Source organism: Phalangium opilio, unplaced genomic scaffold, assembly GCF_054372755.1.
Source record: "Phalangium opilio isolate 3A_F unplaced genomic scaffold, DU_Popi_V2 ptg000045l_1, whole genome shotgun sequence".
Taxonomy (NCBI): Eukaryota; Metazoa; Arthropoda; class Arachnida; order Opiliones; family Phalangiidae; genus Phalangium; species Phalangium opilio.
This window is the reverse complement of record NW_028324168.1, coordinates 780,716-796,120: the sequence shown is the minus strand read 5'-3', so window position 1 is coordinate 796,120 and position 15,405 is coordinate 780,716. Positions and strand designations below refer to the sequence as shown.

The 15,405-nt window shown below is 36.6% G+C and overlaps 1 protein-coding gene across 1 annotated transcript in view; it reads left to right on the top strand.

Annotated features, from left to right (window-relative positions):
* Window positions 1-15,405, top strand: part of LeuRS-m (Leucyl-tRNA synthetase, mitochondrial) — a 104,637-nt gene that overhangs the window by 36,343 nt on the left and 52,889 nt on the right. The window contains exon 11 of the transcript XR_016366465.1: window positions 5,362-5,460. The gene's annotated coding sequence lies outside the window, so the exon portion shown is untranslated. The remainder of the gene's footprint in view (window positions 1-5,361; window positions 5,461-15,405) is intronic.

Sequence of the window (15,405 nt, the reverse complement as noted above, 5' to 3'; positions counted from 1 at the left end):
AGATATAGCTCCTAGTTCAGAACAGAAATGGCGCGGATGTATTTTCCCCGCCGCCAAACTTAACCATTAAGGGGCGACAAGGCTTAGTAATATTTATTTATTTATTTCTCTTCTTTCCTATTGGAATTGGGTGAATTTTTCCCAAGTTGATCTAAAAATATTTAGACCTTTTCTGTATTACAATGGAGCTTTAGTTTAACAGCGCTTTTCTTCTTAGATTAATTTTGGTTTATAAATGCGCTGTCAAAGTAACGATACCGTACGTGCCACGTGTTTATCGAAATTCCCCAGTAAATGAATTATATTTCACACGCCAGTTTATATAAAAATATAAAATATATATAATTGTAAAAGCAAGGAGTATTAAGGATTAGATATAGATTGGAGAGGAAAAACGGCCATATTTTAAAAAATAAAAATAAGAAAGTTTTTCTATTTATTTATTTATTTATACATAATTATAAAAGCAAGGAGGATTGAAGATTAGATATAGATTGCAGAGGAGGGGGAAAATACCTATTTTTAAAAAAGGTTTTTCTATTTATTTATTTATAAATAACTTTCTGATAGCGAAGAAAATTTATTGATAGAAAAATCTGCTTCATATATTAGAGCCCGCCCTTTTCTTAAAAAAAAATTGTGTAGTGGCAGCGTAACTTATTCCAATGTAGATTTTAAAATAGTTCCAGTCGAAGAACTGCCAATATGTTACCAAGACAATTTTTCTTATATATTTTTCTTTTGATGTTGTAGGGTTTGTATAAGTAGAAGTTTACCACAGGATAAAATAGACCTTTCGGCGATTTCTTTCCTTCATATCCACGTAGCTGTGAGAAAAATAATATCTGTTGGAATTTTTTGCTTTTCTCGGCCGCAACACAAATATTTCAACTCTAAGAAAGTTAGTTTTTAAGCCATTTGAACTTTTTTTTTTGTAGGGATTTAACTTTTTACTTCGGAATTTTTCTTCATTTTTTAAATAGAAAAAAAATAAACCAGAAAAATTGAAAAGGCGGCTGCCGTACGTCGATTTGTTGAATCCCATCTTATACCGCTTTTATTTAGGGCATGCACTCTGATTTTTGCGGATAGGATAGGGCCAAATTAGTCAGTGACCCAACTCTTTATACATATTTTTTTAAAGATATCTACATTTCAGTATCGAATAATTTGACCTATTTTTAAGGATACATTTTTATTCCTGAGAGAAATAGGCCTCTTTTCTTTTAAAAAAAAAAATTTAAAGCGGGTATTTTTCTAAAAAAAAAGAGGGAAAAGTATCCGGTGGCATTTCTAGAATAGATTCAAACTCTTTGACAGTTTCGTATTTTCTTCCGAAAAAGCCCGAAGCAAGAAAGCGCGCGCGCGCTCTTTCGCGCGAGAAAATAAAATTGGCGCGAGCTCTCTTTTTCTACCCTTATAGGATGGAAGCGTCTTTGAGCTTTTTTGGCGCGAGATGACGGTAGCACGAGCGATAGCGTGATGATAGTATTACATTTTATCGTTATCGAAGGTAGGCACGAGATGGCGCGTGTTCTCGATCTAAAAGGCGCGTGACGTTTCTTTTTCCCCTCCCGCCATATTTACTAGCTGAGCTTTTTGGCGCGCGCGTTTTCATCCATCTTTCTCGCGTCGAATGCTGCTTGTATATAGATATCTTTTTACAAAGAGGTAAAAGTCAAAGCTAGGCCAGGAATTCGAAACTCGACATTTTTGTATTCTTTATCTTTTAGGAACCGTTTTGGCGCGCGATCCTTTCCGTATGTGTATACTGACTGTACATCCCCACCTCCTCCAACCCATAACCCCCTACAGACATATCCCGCCTTTTTTTTTCTTTCTTATTTCTCCTTTTTGGGACCTTTTATTCTTATAGAGGAGCTTTTTTGTAGGGCAGGCATTCCCGGAAGCTCGTTCTTTTTTATTTCTTATAGCAGTGCATTCGTCAAATTGATAACATTCTCGTATTTGGGTCCCTTTGTAGATTCCCTCTCCTCGTTTTTTTTTTTTTTTACTTTTTTGGGCAATGGGTAAACATAACAGGCGTTCTCTCTCTTTCATTCACTTTTAAAGGAATGGGTTTTCTCTCTAAAAATCTTTGAAATTTTTCTGTTTCGAAAATTGGGAACGAATTTGTCTTGTTATATACAGGGTGTTTCTGATAAGTCTGATATAAATGAAAAGGGTGTGTGTGTGTGTTGGTTCTTAGGGTTAAACTGATTGGAAAATCTCAAAGAACATGAGATTTACACATTTAATTACGGAGATATGGGCTCCCAAACATTGATTGGCTACTAAAACATGGAAATAGTAGTAGCACATGTACGCGGATTAATTAGCTTTTAAATTGTTCACTTTTGCTATAGATAAAGGTTCAGTAACGTTCTTAGATTGAAGACTATTGAAGGCTGATATGTCTTACTCCACATGTGCATGGCTATTTACATGTTTTGGGGGTAAATCAATATTTGGGGGCCAGTATCTTCGTAACTAAACGTTGTAGACCTCCATCAGGTTCTTTGATGACACTTTCTACTAAGTTTGACCAGGGATAGATTTAATTTTAGAAGTAGGAATGGAGAACGGAGTAATGTGGGCGCGTCAAAGTTCCAGACCCCCTTCCACGGGACGGAGGGGTATGCAAGAAGAGGCGGGTCATAGCGACAGAGGTAAAATGGAATTACGTATTTTTCGCCGTCCCCGTCAGCAACGCCATCAAAACGTAGTTTAAGTGAGCCAATAAGACAATTTAAACTCTTCGTTACGTCTTGGAGGGAGGAGCTCTATACTGGGCTATGAGTCGGACTGAAGTAAATATTAATTTAAGACTAATTAAATGCTATTTATTTTGTTATAAGAGATAATTTATTATTTAATATTTTTTTTTCTTTAAAAAGGCCGTTTATTTAAGGTATAATGTCTAGAACCTGGATCTTTTCTTTTAAATTTTAATTTGGAATTAATTTATTTGGGGTTTAGCCAATTGAAACGGGATTAAACGTAAGAAAGATTATACGAATAAAATAGTAAAAAAAGGAAGGAACCCACTTAAGGGATTAACTCAAAATTGGGCTCACAGAGAGAAAGAGAGGGGAGGGTAACTTAGCTCGTTGCTATAACGACCATCCTAATTAGTAGGAAATAAGGGACTATACTGGATTAGGGGAAAAACGAATGGCTAGATAGAAGAAGAAAAAAAAACGTGTATATGTATTAGTCTTACTGATCTGAAAGCCATACCTTGTTCGTGATCGGTACAGTAATAAAGGTTTTGGTCTGAAGGGGTTTGCTTCAACTGTGGAAACCACTCCCATTGTTATTACTCCATGTGATTTTGGGCAGGTAAAATATAGTCATTGGCTCTAGCGTTGCCTAGCTTATGTCTAGCGCTTGTAAGTTATTGAAACGTAAATTATCGTCTGCTTCAGAGCTCCTAGACATTTGGAGAACTCAGGGAAATATATGGGTGGGGAAAACCTGGAAAATTCGGGGAAATATGTGGGGGAAAAACCTGGAAAATTAATGGAAGTGTATGGAAAATAAAACCTGGAAAACTCGGGGAAATATGTGGGGGAAAAACCTGGAAAATTCAGGGAAATATATGTGGGAAAAACCTGGAAATATGTGGGGAAAAATCCTGGAAAACCTGGGGAAATATGTGGGGGAAAAAACCTGGAAAACTCGGGGAAATCGGTTTTCCAAATGTTGTATGAACCCTGTGAAGGGGCAACTCCACTAAAAATAACCAATCCTCTTGTTATTAATCCAAAAAAATCCACTCCTGCAGTTACTAAGTGGAATTTCACCTAGAAATATCAGATAAATATGTATGAAAATACCTGGAAATGTCACTCAGGGAAATCGGGTTTCCAAAAGTTGTACGAACCCTGTTAACCTACATGTAATAGGCTGTATTAAATTGGAGGGTTCGAATGAAAAGCCAATTTCGTCTCAGGTGGAGTTTGCTATAAATGCTTTACTATACTTTCTTTAGGTTTCTCGCTTAAATTTCAGGGACGTAAATATAATAAAGGAACTTTGTAAGTGATATGAACCGTAGTCAAATTCCTTCCTCGGAGTATCCAGGCTACTAAGCATTGAGACGAAGAGCTTACTTCTTTTTATGATGCAAGAAGTTTTGATCATTAGGAAAAATCCACCTTAGCTTTTTTTTTATTCAGGGTGGGGGACCCTGATCCGTCCTTAACAATCTCTTACCGGTACAATTTCCTTTTCGGATTTATATAAAGACACCGAGAATTACTTTAATTTTAACATGAATTTAATTTTTATTATTTTAAATTGTTTATTTCTGCATGTATTTTTAAAAAATATCTCCTGTAAGGGGCTTTCTCTCTGAACACCGGACTTCAGCAGGGTAAACATTTTTACAGGGGCTATGGGATATAACATGGGATGTTTCAGCCTGGAAGGTGGCTTCTCCCGTAGTGATTTTTTTATATTTATTTACTAAGAGAAAATAAATGAGTTTAAAAATAGGACTTCATAGGTCATGGAAAAATCAGGGAGTTTAGAAATTGGTCTTAATAGGTCATGGGAAAATCAGGGAGTTCAGAAATTGGTCTTAATAGGTCATGGGAAAATCAAGGAGTTTATAAATAGGTCTTAATAGGTCATGGGAAAATGAGGGAGTTTAGAAATAGGACTTCATAGGTCATGGGAAAATCAGGGAGTTTAGAAATAGGTCTTAATAGGCCATGGGAAAATCAGGGTGTTTAGAAATTGGTCTTAATAGGCCATGGGAAAATCAGGGTGTCCTAATAGGTGAAAAATCATGGAGTTTAGAAATAAGCCTTAAAACGTTACCTACATATTCTTTAATTTAAAATTAGGTCTAAACATTTCCGAAAACAAATCATGAAAAATTTAAAAAGTCGATATTTTACTTAATAAAATAAAATTTATCCTTGACCCAGAGTTAAAATATTCGTGGGAGAATTAAAATCAATTCTTTTAGTGGAGAGGACTTTCATGTTACGTTACTTATCGTATCTTTTTTTGTTAAAGCCGGGTTGTTTTTCCATGGAGATTTACTTGAAGTTAAAAAAAATAAAACATCTTTCTTAGAATATCTCTAAGAACTAGTTACCGTACAGTCAAAGTCTTTACTATTATCTTTGAAAAGAATTTGAAAAATAATCCGGGAATTATGTCTCACCTTTTCATCTCGTTTAATCCCTTTGTTTTTATCGTCTTTGTACGCTTATCTCGCCATAGAATTAACAATTAAGCCTTAAGAATAACTTCCTTTAATTAATTCTTCTTTGAAATTCTAATTAAAATGCAAGAACGTTGTTTTGTTTTATAATTAACATAATTTTTTTTTAATTTTTTTCCTAGATATTTTGGAGTGGATGTTCGAAATGTTTTTGTGGAATTGTGGATTGTTAATTCTTCAATATGAATATGAGTACGAGTACAAACGTCAACAAAGCCCGAGTGAGTACCAAATTATTTTTAATATCTCCGTATACGCGTCTTATATTTGGCGGGAAAACATTCAAATTTAAACCGATATACAAGTACTGTGTTGTATCAGGTTTTAATGGGGCTCCATTACCTCCATTCTTCTTCTTTACCCTGCCATTATTTATTTATTTCAATTCATTTAGGCGCGTAACCGTAACCAAAATGCACGCGCTAATCATTTGTGACGTAAACTAAAACAAGAACCTTCTTGGCGCGTTTTCCGCTGGCACGAGCGCCGAAGAGATGGCGGGAAATAAAAAAAAAATATATTAATTTAGTTTTTTTCCCCCGCCTTTTCTCTTCGCGCGCTTTTTCTTCGATGCTCGTGCAGTAACCGAGGGGTCTAACACTTAATGAAAGTTTTACATTAGGGATAAGGATGTTATTTATTAAACTTTGGAGGAAGTATCCAGTCTCTTTAAAAACGTGGAGGCAACCCGTTATTCGAGCTGTTGGCCCCTTGAACTGGCTTAATTAGTTTCTTGGAAAGATTTTTGGCAGGCCGATTTTATTTTTAGTTTTTTTTATTCCCATCAGTTGTACTTTTTTTTTCTTTCGTTTTCCCCTCATTAGGATACGATACGGCGTTGGGTTGGTTGGTTGGTTTGGTTTTTTGCTTTCCTCGAGAACAAGTTTCGTTTTATTCTTTAATTTCGTTCTCCTTCCAAGGCTTAGTTTCTAGTGTCATGCCCTTCTTTCTTTTAAAGGAATACTCTGGGCTAGAATGTTTTCTTATTTAATCGGAAGAGCGTATGAAGTAATGAATATCATCAATTGGATCCATGTTTCTAAGTACAATATTAAAGAAGATATGAGCAGTTAAGTAATAAGAGTAATGGATGGCACTACGCGTTAGGCTTTCCCGCCAAGCACTATCGTGAAATTAATTAAAAGGGACTACGTGTTGAGGGATCAATATTGAACATTTGAAATATCCTACTAATGGTGCTTGTTCTGGTACTTGTTGTGGTGCTTGTTGTGGTGCTTGTTCTGGTGCTTGTTCTGGTGCTTATTCTGGTGCTTGTTCTGGTGCTCGCATAAGTTAATTTCTCGTATCTTCTTTAATATTGTAGATAGAAACATGGTTCCAATTGATGATATTCATTATTTTATACACTCTTTCAATTAAAAAAGAGAAAATTCTGGCCTGGAGTATCCCTTTAAAGAGGGCGCCCTTTTCCCCCCACTATTTCTTACCCACTTTTGGGAATTATATTGGAGATGGAATAGGGTATAGGCTTTTTTTGTTTTATTTCAACAAGGAAAATCGTAAGTACGATATTGAACTTCTTCGGAGAAAATGTAGCAAATTGGGAGAAGGAAAGTTTTTGATTCTTTTTCGTGGGGTCCCCAGTTCCCCTCCCCTTGCTCGCCTACGTAATTGAGCGTTGGTTGGTTACTCTAGATTATATACAGTATAACTTCTTTGTCTCTATCTATTTTTGTTACAAATATATAAAAATTCATGGAAATACTTGCAAATTTTTAAACTAAACTTTGTGAACTATAAAAAGAAAGAAAAAAAATCAGTCCCCCGAAAAACCAGAGTTTGGAAAATTTAAAACGTTACATTTTGGGACATTTTCTTTTGGATTGGAAAGGCGCGCGTCAACCTTATCAAGTCCATTTACCAATTTTTGCCAACTTTTCGGTTTTTGTCAAAGTTCGGGTCCTTATTTTATTCTTCTTTTCTAATCAGGCGAACGAGGTTTTTTTTTTGGCGCCAAGCCCGTATTTTATTTGGTCAGCGACTTTTTAGCTCGCTTCATAAGCTTCTAGAATCGTAAAAAAAAAAAAAAAAAGGAAAAAACTTCCCGCCAAAAATTCTCCAGAGAGGTCCACGAGGGATCTATGATTTTTTCCTGCCTTTCTTCCTTTTCGCGCGCGCGCTACTGTTTCTTTAAAACATTTTGGCGCCCCTTTTTTAGGCGGGAAATCTGTCTCCTACATAGCCTTTGATAGTACAAAAATTTTCACGCGCGTGAAAGGTGAAATTTTTAAAAGCGCGTGCTTTAGTGTTAGCTTTAGTTTGCGCGCGATGTGGCGGGAAAATTCAGGGAGGTTTTTTCTTTTTACAAAGTTTTAGTTTTTCTTTTTAGCGCGCGCGACCATGAGGAAAAAGAGCGTAAAGCGGAAACGTCTGATAAAACGGAATTAGGCGGGAAAAATGGGGGAGAGAGAGCACGTGATAAATTTTGAGGAAGCGCAACGGCTACGCGAATATACAATGTATCTGAATTCTGAAAGACTGTGCTAGACTGAAATTCTTTTTCAGTTTTTGCTAGAAGAGCCTAGAGAGAGCTAGGGAGAAATAAGATGTCGCGTTATAAGCCTTGGCAAAATTATAAAGCCATTTTCCCCTAAGGACTGACTTAAGTAGTTTTTAATAGAGACCTTAATATACTTTAGTTTTTTAAGGGGGAAAAAGAAAGAACCATTAGGGAAATATGTTAAAATATGTATGCTTATCTCCTTTCTACGGGAAATTGAGATCGACTATTCCTTAACCCTAATATATTTATAGTATCTATGAAGAATTGAAATTGAAAATTTCTGGAGAACAATGTAGTGGGTGTTTCTGATAAGTCTGCATACATAAATTAAGGGGGATGTTCATTGGGTGCACGATTTTGAGTCGAAAATGTAGTAACTTCTATCTCCATTTTGTTTGCCCTAAGGGACGCTGTTTTCCAGTTAAGATTGCTGTTGGAGTATTTTACGGATGACCCCTTAAATTTAATTAAGAAACTTATTTAGACAATGTTTTCTTAATTAAATTTAAGGGGTCATCTGTAAAATACTCTATCCAATCTTAACTCGAAAACAGTGTCCCTTAGGGCAAACAAAATGGAGATAGAAGTTACATTTTCGACTCAAAATAGTGCTCCCAATGAACACCCCCCTTAATTTATGGCAAACTTATCAGAAACACCCTGTATCTATATCTATATATATATATATAAATTTGAAATTTTCGTTTGGGCCCCAGGTTTTTTTTTAGAGGCGCCCGTCCGTTTTGGGACACTTTAAGCATGGTCCCCCGTCTTTCATTTTGTCTCTTCTGTAGTAATATATTAACGTACAACCTTAAAAATACCTTGAAAACCTCAAATTTCAAGAAGAAACATTAGGCTTTCCAAGAATGTTAGGAATTTAGCCCAACTAAAAAAAAAGGGTTTCTATCTAGTTGCAACGGGGACCAATAAAAGATAGTTCAGTTTTATTTCAAAAACTCGTGGGAAATCGAGCTAATAGTTGTCCTAAACCCCAACCCCAACCCCCCTTACCCCTTTCCTTGCTCTTGCCCTCCGCATATTGCAATTGCAGCTAGATTGCTGCTGGCCTTTTCCTAGTTTTTTTCCGTCTTCTGTCTCGAAAATGAGTTGCGAAGAGTTTAGACTGACTTCACTATAAGACAGAGAGAGTGAGAGTGAGAGAGAGAGAGAGAGAGAGAGAGAGAGAGAGAGAGAGAGAGAGAGAGAGAGAGAGAGAGAGAGAGAGAGAGATAGAAAATGAACCAATAGTGTTTTATTTCTTATTTTATGGGATTGGATCGCAGCCGATATCTCTCAATTACTTAGTTATGAAATTGCTGGTGGGAGGGGAAGGGGGGATTTTTATTGCGCCAGATATGGTTTAGGTACTGATTAATAAAGCAGACGATTGCAGAAGTCTTCGAGGTGGGGGTCGAAATATTCTTGGATCAACGTATTTTAAACCTTATTTACTTAGATCTTGTTGATTTTGGAACAAGTAGTTGATACCATTGGGTAGAACGCATTTTGGGCTATAAAATGATTCTCAAGGCATTTTCCCTTAACTTTGAAATTACCAGACGTTGTGACGTTTGAAAATTTTAAATTAATAGTTATTAACCTTAAAGGGAATGAATATATCAATTGGAAAGATGTTTTATTAAAGAAAATACTGCAATCAAGGTTCAACTCGGAACCGATCTGAATTAAGACATCCTTAAATTGATCGTGTCTTTTTTATTTCGCATCGGTTTCGAGCTGAACTCGGGCCGAGCGACTGACCAATGGAAGGTACATACGCGTATCCGAGGAAATTGGGGTTATCTCGATTTACCAATGGAAGACAAAAAATCAAATCTTTTCAGGGCACTCGCTCCGAGAGCGCCCCGAGCAGTCCAATGGAATTCGCTATAAGTTTCTATTGTTCTAGTCTGCCTGCGTTTGTCCGGGATTCGAGAGCGGTTATTATCCGTAGAATTATCTTGCTTAGAAATTTCATAAAATCGGCCGGGCCACTACCACTATAGCCCGGCGCGGCGCGCGGCTCTAGTCTATAAATTGAAACCTTTTAAGTAGCTTAAGTATAATTAACTCTACGGCGGCTTCAAGCCCGGGTTTGTGGGTGGTGCTATTTAGTAGGAGCTTGATTGTAGCTTCGAATATCTCTCCTTTAAATCGCTACGAACCCCATTTTCGAACCCGAAACCCTTTCCCTTCTCTTCATCCTCTAGTAATTTAATGCCCGATTAAACTTCCAATCTTGGACCGATAGAAATCAATCGATGTGAACTGGTAGACTGGACACTATTACAATTTTATATTTTTCACTATATTTATTTCACTGATAATTCGGTATACACGAGTTCAGAAGGTATTTTGATTTAGTCAATTTTAATTTTTAACAGATCTAGAAGGATCTAAAATTTACAGAAAGGGCCAATGTATGTAGTAGAAATAGAATTAAACTCATACTATGCTTTCCTCCTAAACTCCTACTATGCCTTCCTCTTAAACTCCTACTATGCTTTCCTCCTAAACTCCTACTATGCTTTCCTCCTAAACTCCTACTATGCTTTCCTCCTAAATATATAGTAGTTATAAATAGCTTTCATTTCTTATTTTTTGCCCTGAAGTTGCTAATTGGGTGATATATGTTTTTAATTTGGCCAATGTCCTGCCCCTCTGGTTTTAGAAGCTTGTCTTTATTATCAAGTGTATGTCTAGTCTGTAGACTTAAGTATAGAAGGCGGGAGAGCGCGAGCGCGAGTTATTGGCGTTACCAAGCCAACCACGAGGTCGCGTGCAATAAGGCGCCCCTTTCTCCCCTTCCCCCCTCGGACTAATAAAAAGCCCAAGACGCTATAACGCATTCTTAGAATGGTTTCATTTCACCAGTGATATTAACACTTCTATAGACGGTTTCTAAGATTGAATTTTTAATATACGGATTAAATAAGACTGCAGCCTTCTCCCGGGTAAAACTTACTTGGGTCTATCTTCATCTTCTCCGCTCTTGCTATTCCATTTATCGGAATTCATCTCCCCCTACCCCCAACCCCGATGATCAAAGTCTTTCAGCCCCCCGCGTATACTTTCCAATCGCCGCGGCTCTTGACTGCTAAAAGGTTACGTCTTGATTAAGTTTAGTATTTAATTATTTAATAACTTGGCAAATTAAATCGATTGAGGCTTGTAGTAAAATTTACAAATAATTAATTATATCAGGAAAATCGTAGATTTCTCTTATACTTGGAATATTTAAGTGGTTATTTTATTAGTCTCTCTCTCTCTCTCTCCTGGAATTAAAGGGGAGAAGTAGAACGTGTAGAAACCATCACCCCTAACGTCATGAATAATATATTTCAACTTAGAAACCACGTGATATTGACGTAGCAGATGGAATCTTCAACAGGTTATTTTATTAGTCTCTTTCCTTGAATTAAAGGGTAGGATGTGTAGAAACCATCACCCCTGACGTCATGCATAATGTGTTTGAACTTAGAAACCACTTGATATTGACGTAGCTAGTGACCTATGAGCGTCGAACTCCAATGTAAACAGGTTCTCTTTGCGTGTTCTGAATATATATAAGTAAATGTATTGTAGATAGTTCTTGTATATATTTGAATAGCCAATGAAACTCTATGAAAGAGGAGCGTGCAGTTGATCAAAGTTTTAAGCCCTTCCCCTTAACTTCAAACAGATAGAAGTATGGGGTCTATGGCCTCTTTAAAGATTCCAAGTAGAAGGTATATATTCCTATACTTAAATTAAATATTCAGTATAGGCAAATTAGGCAATTTCCACAATGCTAACGTTTAATTTGTCATTCATTTAAACAATTAAATTTTTGATTATATAAAGTTAAGAGCTTAAAATGCACGGAAATTTCTACATAATTAAAAGGTGAAACTAATTCGGGGATAAATGGGGGTATAGCAGTGTTTAGCCCATTGAAAAGATTAAATTTAAATCCCGCTAGAGACGTTGAAATTTATCCGTAAACATTGAGATTATTTAGTTAATTCGTTTAGTCTCTCTCTCTCGCGTGTGGACTTTACTAGTGTCTTAGACGCGGGTCGGGCGTCTTTGGGATCTCTCGCAGCTGTTTACTCGTATAGGGGAAAGTTTGTATTGCTATAAGAAGATCCATAGGGATGTAATGGGAAACTTTACCCCCATTCCCCCCTTTCCACTTCCATACTTCCTTCGCCTAGCTAATTGATATTCAGCTTTTCCATTGAGAGCCACTGCTAGAGTGCCTTGTAAGAAACGTCTATACGCAAACTCTCACCAGTTCTTATTTTTACTTTTTTTATTTTGCTTCTTCTTACCTGTGTGGAAGGAAAACCTCAGAGGAGTCGGATACACAACTCCGATCTCATGGATTTTTTCCTTTTCTTCAAAATTTACTTTCGTCTTTCAAATCTTGCGCAGGTATCTTAGTATTGTCTTTTCAATCTCGCGCAGCTATCTTTGTTTTGTCTTTTCAAATCTCGCGCAGCTATCTTAGTATTGTCTTTCAAATCACGCGCAGCTTTCTTTGTTTTGTCTTTCAAGTCTCGCGCAGCTATCTTAGTATTGTCTTTCAAATCATGCGCACCTATCTTGTCTTTCAAATCTTGTGCATATTTGAGGAAATGTGAAATTGTATTGTCAAATATGGGAAGTAATTATCCGACCCCTTTGCCCCCTCCCCCCTTAAGGGCGTACTCTCGCACCAATCCCTGATGATTATTCAGGCATGTACAATCTTACTTGACACTAATACTAAAGCGAATACATTGGTATCATCGCGCTTTGATAGCGCTGCAAAGTTACATTGGCCTAAATGATTTCCCCTCTCCCAAATCTTGAACCTTCTCTCTCTCTGGAAGGATAAGAAACAAAAGAACGCCAGGACTTTGTATGTTTAGTGTTTTGCGGGGGAAAATCATCGTCTATTTCAAGATGGGCCTTTTCTATCGCGGTGTCTTGATCGTCAATGGTAATTTTGGTTTGCTAAGATTGTTGTAGGTAGGGATGAAATGGCTCCTGGGTTTAATCGAAATAGCCGGCGGATATTTTCACGTCAAGCATAGACTCCAACCAAGAAGTGATATCTAGTTTATTATGGAGAAGGTATAAAATGCCTAAGTATTCGCGCGTCATAGTCTAAGTCCCCCCTTTCAAAATACAAGGGGGGACGTAAAAGAGGGCCGGGCTGTTTCGCCTCGCCTCAGAGTGGGAAAATACGTAATTTTCGTCATTCGCGTCGCGCTGATGTGAGTTTTCAAGAACCAATGAGATGCTGGCTGTAATTTAGAGGCGGGGATTAACACCGGACCTACGTTTGAACTGGAGATAAAGTCGGAAATGTGGCGAATTTATACCTTCTTCCTAATAAACTAGATATCACTTCTTGCTCCTACCTAGTTAGCCGCGACACGAACTCGACAAAACTGTTCTGATGAAGCGAGTTTCGAACGAGCTAGAAGCTTGATATACTTGTCACTATATTTTCAAACGTGCCCGTACACCGTTAAAAACTTTTAATGGTTTTGAAATTCTGCAAAAGTTTGTCTTTGGTGGCGTGTTTTGACCTCATTTAAGTAACATACTTGACACTTATATAGCCTAATTAAAAGTTCCAATTTACTATGGAACTGTTATTTCACCTATTTTTTTTATTCTTTTATTTGAACTTGATTTAGTCTTATATTTAAACGATTTTAATTTAAATTATTAATTTTATGCAGGGTGTTTCTGATAAGCCTTCATGCATAAATTTGGGGGGATGTTCTTTGGGTGCACGATTTTGAGTCGAAAATGTATAACTTCTATCTCCATTTTGTTTGCCCTAAGGGACATTTTTTTCGGGGGATTTGGGGGGAGTTAGGGTCTGAAATAATATAATAATTCCAACTTAATTTAATCGTTAATTAAAAGTAGCATTATACAATATTCAATTTTAGTCTCGACTCTCTATTGACTTAATATTATTAATCTTAGCTTCTAAATAATTAATTAACTATCTTTGAAAAAGAAATAACCTTTTTTTAAAAACATCTTCCGCAAAGTTAATGAATAATTAAATATTCATTAGAAAGATTTCCGAACGTAATTAGGATGGAAGAAAGTTTTTTTCAAGGGAAAAGAAAAATTCATTTACCGAAAAAAAAGGAAGTCACGTGGAAAGACGGGGATTATAAGAAACGATAATGACGTCATTTCACTTATCTTTTACTATAAAATTCCATTGGCTCTGATGGTATATACAGGGTGTTACTGATAAGTCTGGCATAAATTAAGGGGGTGTTCTTTGGGTGCACGATTTTGAGTCGAAAATTTAGTAACTTCTATCTCCATTTTGTTTGCCCTAAGGGACACTGTGATTTGAGTGTTTTAAGGACGACCCCTTAATTAAGCTAGAAATCATTGTCTTAATCAGTTTCATAATTAAATTTAAGGGGTCATCCTTAAAATACTCCTTATAATCTTAACTCGAAAACAGTGTCCCTTAGGGCAAACAAATTGGAGATAGAAGTTACATTTTCGACTCAAAATCGCGCAGCCAATGAACATCCCCCTTAATTTAGCCCAGACTTATCAGAAACACCCTGTATATCTTAAGATATTTCTCCGTTTCCATGGTTACAACACGTAAAGTAAATTGGCCTAATTAGACCTATTACGTGAAGCGGGAAGGTGCCGGGTGTAGAACTAATTCTTTGTTAAACATTGATAACTTATAATAATATTAGTAAGTTTTAAATTGTAAAAGTTCTGCGCTCTAAAGGATACTTTATGACGTAGGAATATGAATACATTTAGAAAAGTCCTTGAGATTCAAGAAAAGAAGAGTGAAAAGCGTCTTTAGGTTAGGGACATTGGGTACATACTGTGGAAATGACGTTAACAACTTCAGACCGATGTTTACTTCTTTCTGGGAAAGAAAAAAGCACTTTGCTACTGAGTGAATGTACAAGTATATACGCTTGTCTACTTGTCTTTTCACACCCAAAAGTGTCGTCCTAAAATAGCTCTATGTATTCCATGCATCTTCAAGGGTATACAAGGTGTTTCTGATAAGTCTGCATGCATAACTTAAGGGGGTGTTCTTTGGGCACACGATTTTGAGTCGAAAATGTAACTTCTATCAGCTTCTATCTATGACATTTTGATTGCCCTAAGGGACACTGTTTTCGAGTTAAAATTGGATTGGAGTATTTTACGGATGACCCCTTATGTTTAGTAAAGAAAATGAAAGACAATGAAGTCTAATTTAATTAATTAAGGGGTCATCCCTAAAACACATATCAAATCATAACTTGAAAACAGTGTCCCTTGGGGCAATCAAAATGGCGATAGAAGTTACATGTTCGACTCAAAATTTATTTCCCAAAGATTATCCCCCCTTAATTTATACCAAACTTACCAGAAACAACCTGTATATGCTAACGCATTAAACTGTTCAATTTGATATATTATCGAGATAAGGCTCGCGTTAAACATACTCGGGCCTTGGCTTATCAGTTGGGTTTAGTGTATGGTCATTTTGAAAATGCTGTCCGCTTTAGTGGTCAATATCGGTATATATTGTCGAAAGATAAGGATACGGCGCAGGTATCCGTAAAACACTCGTCAAATCATAACTCGAAAACAGTGTCCCTTAGGGCAA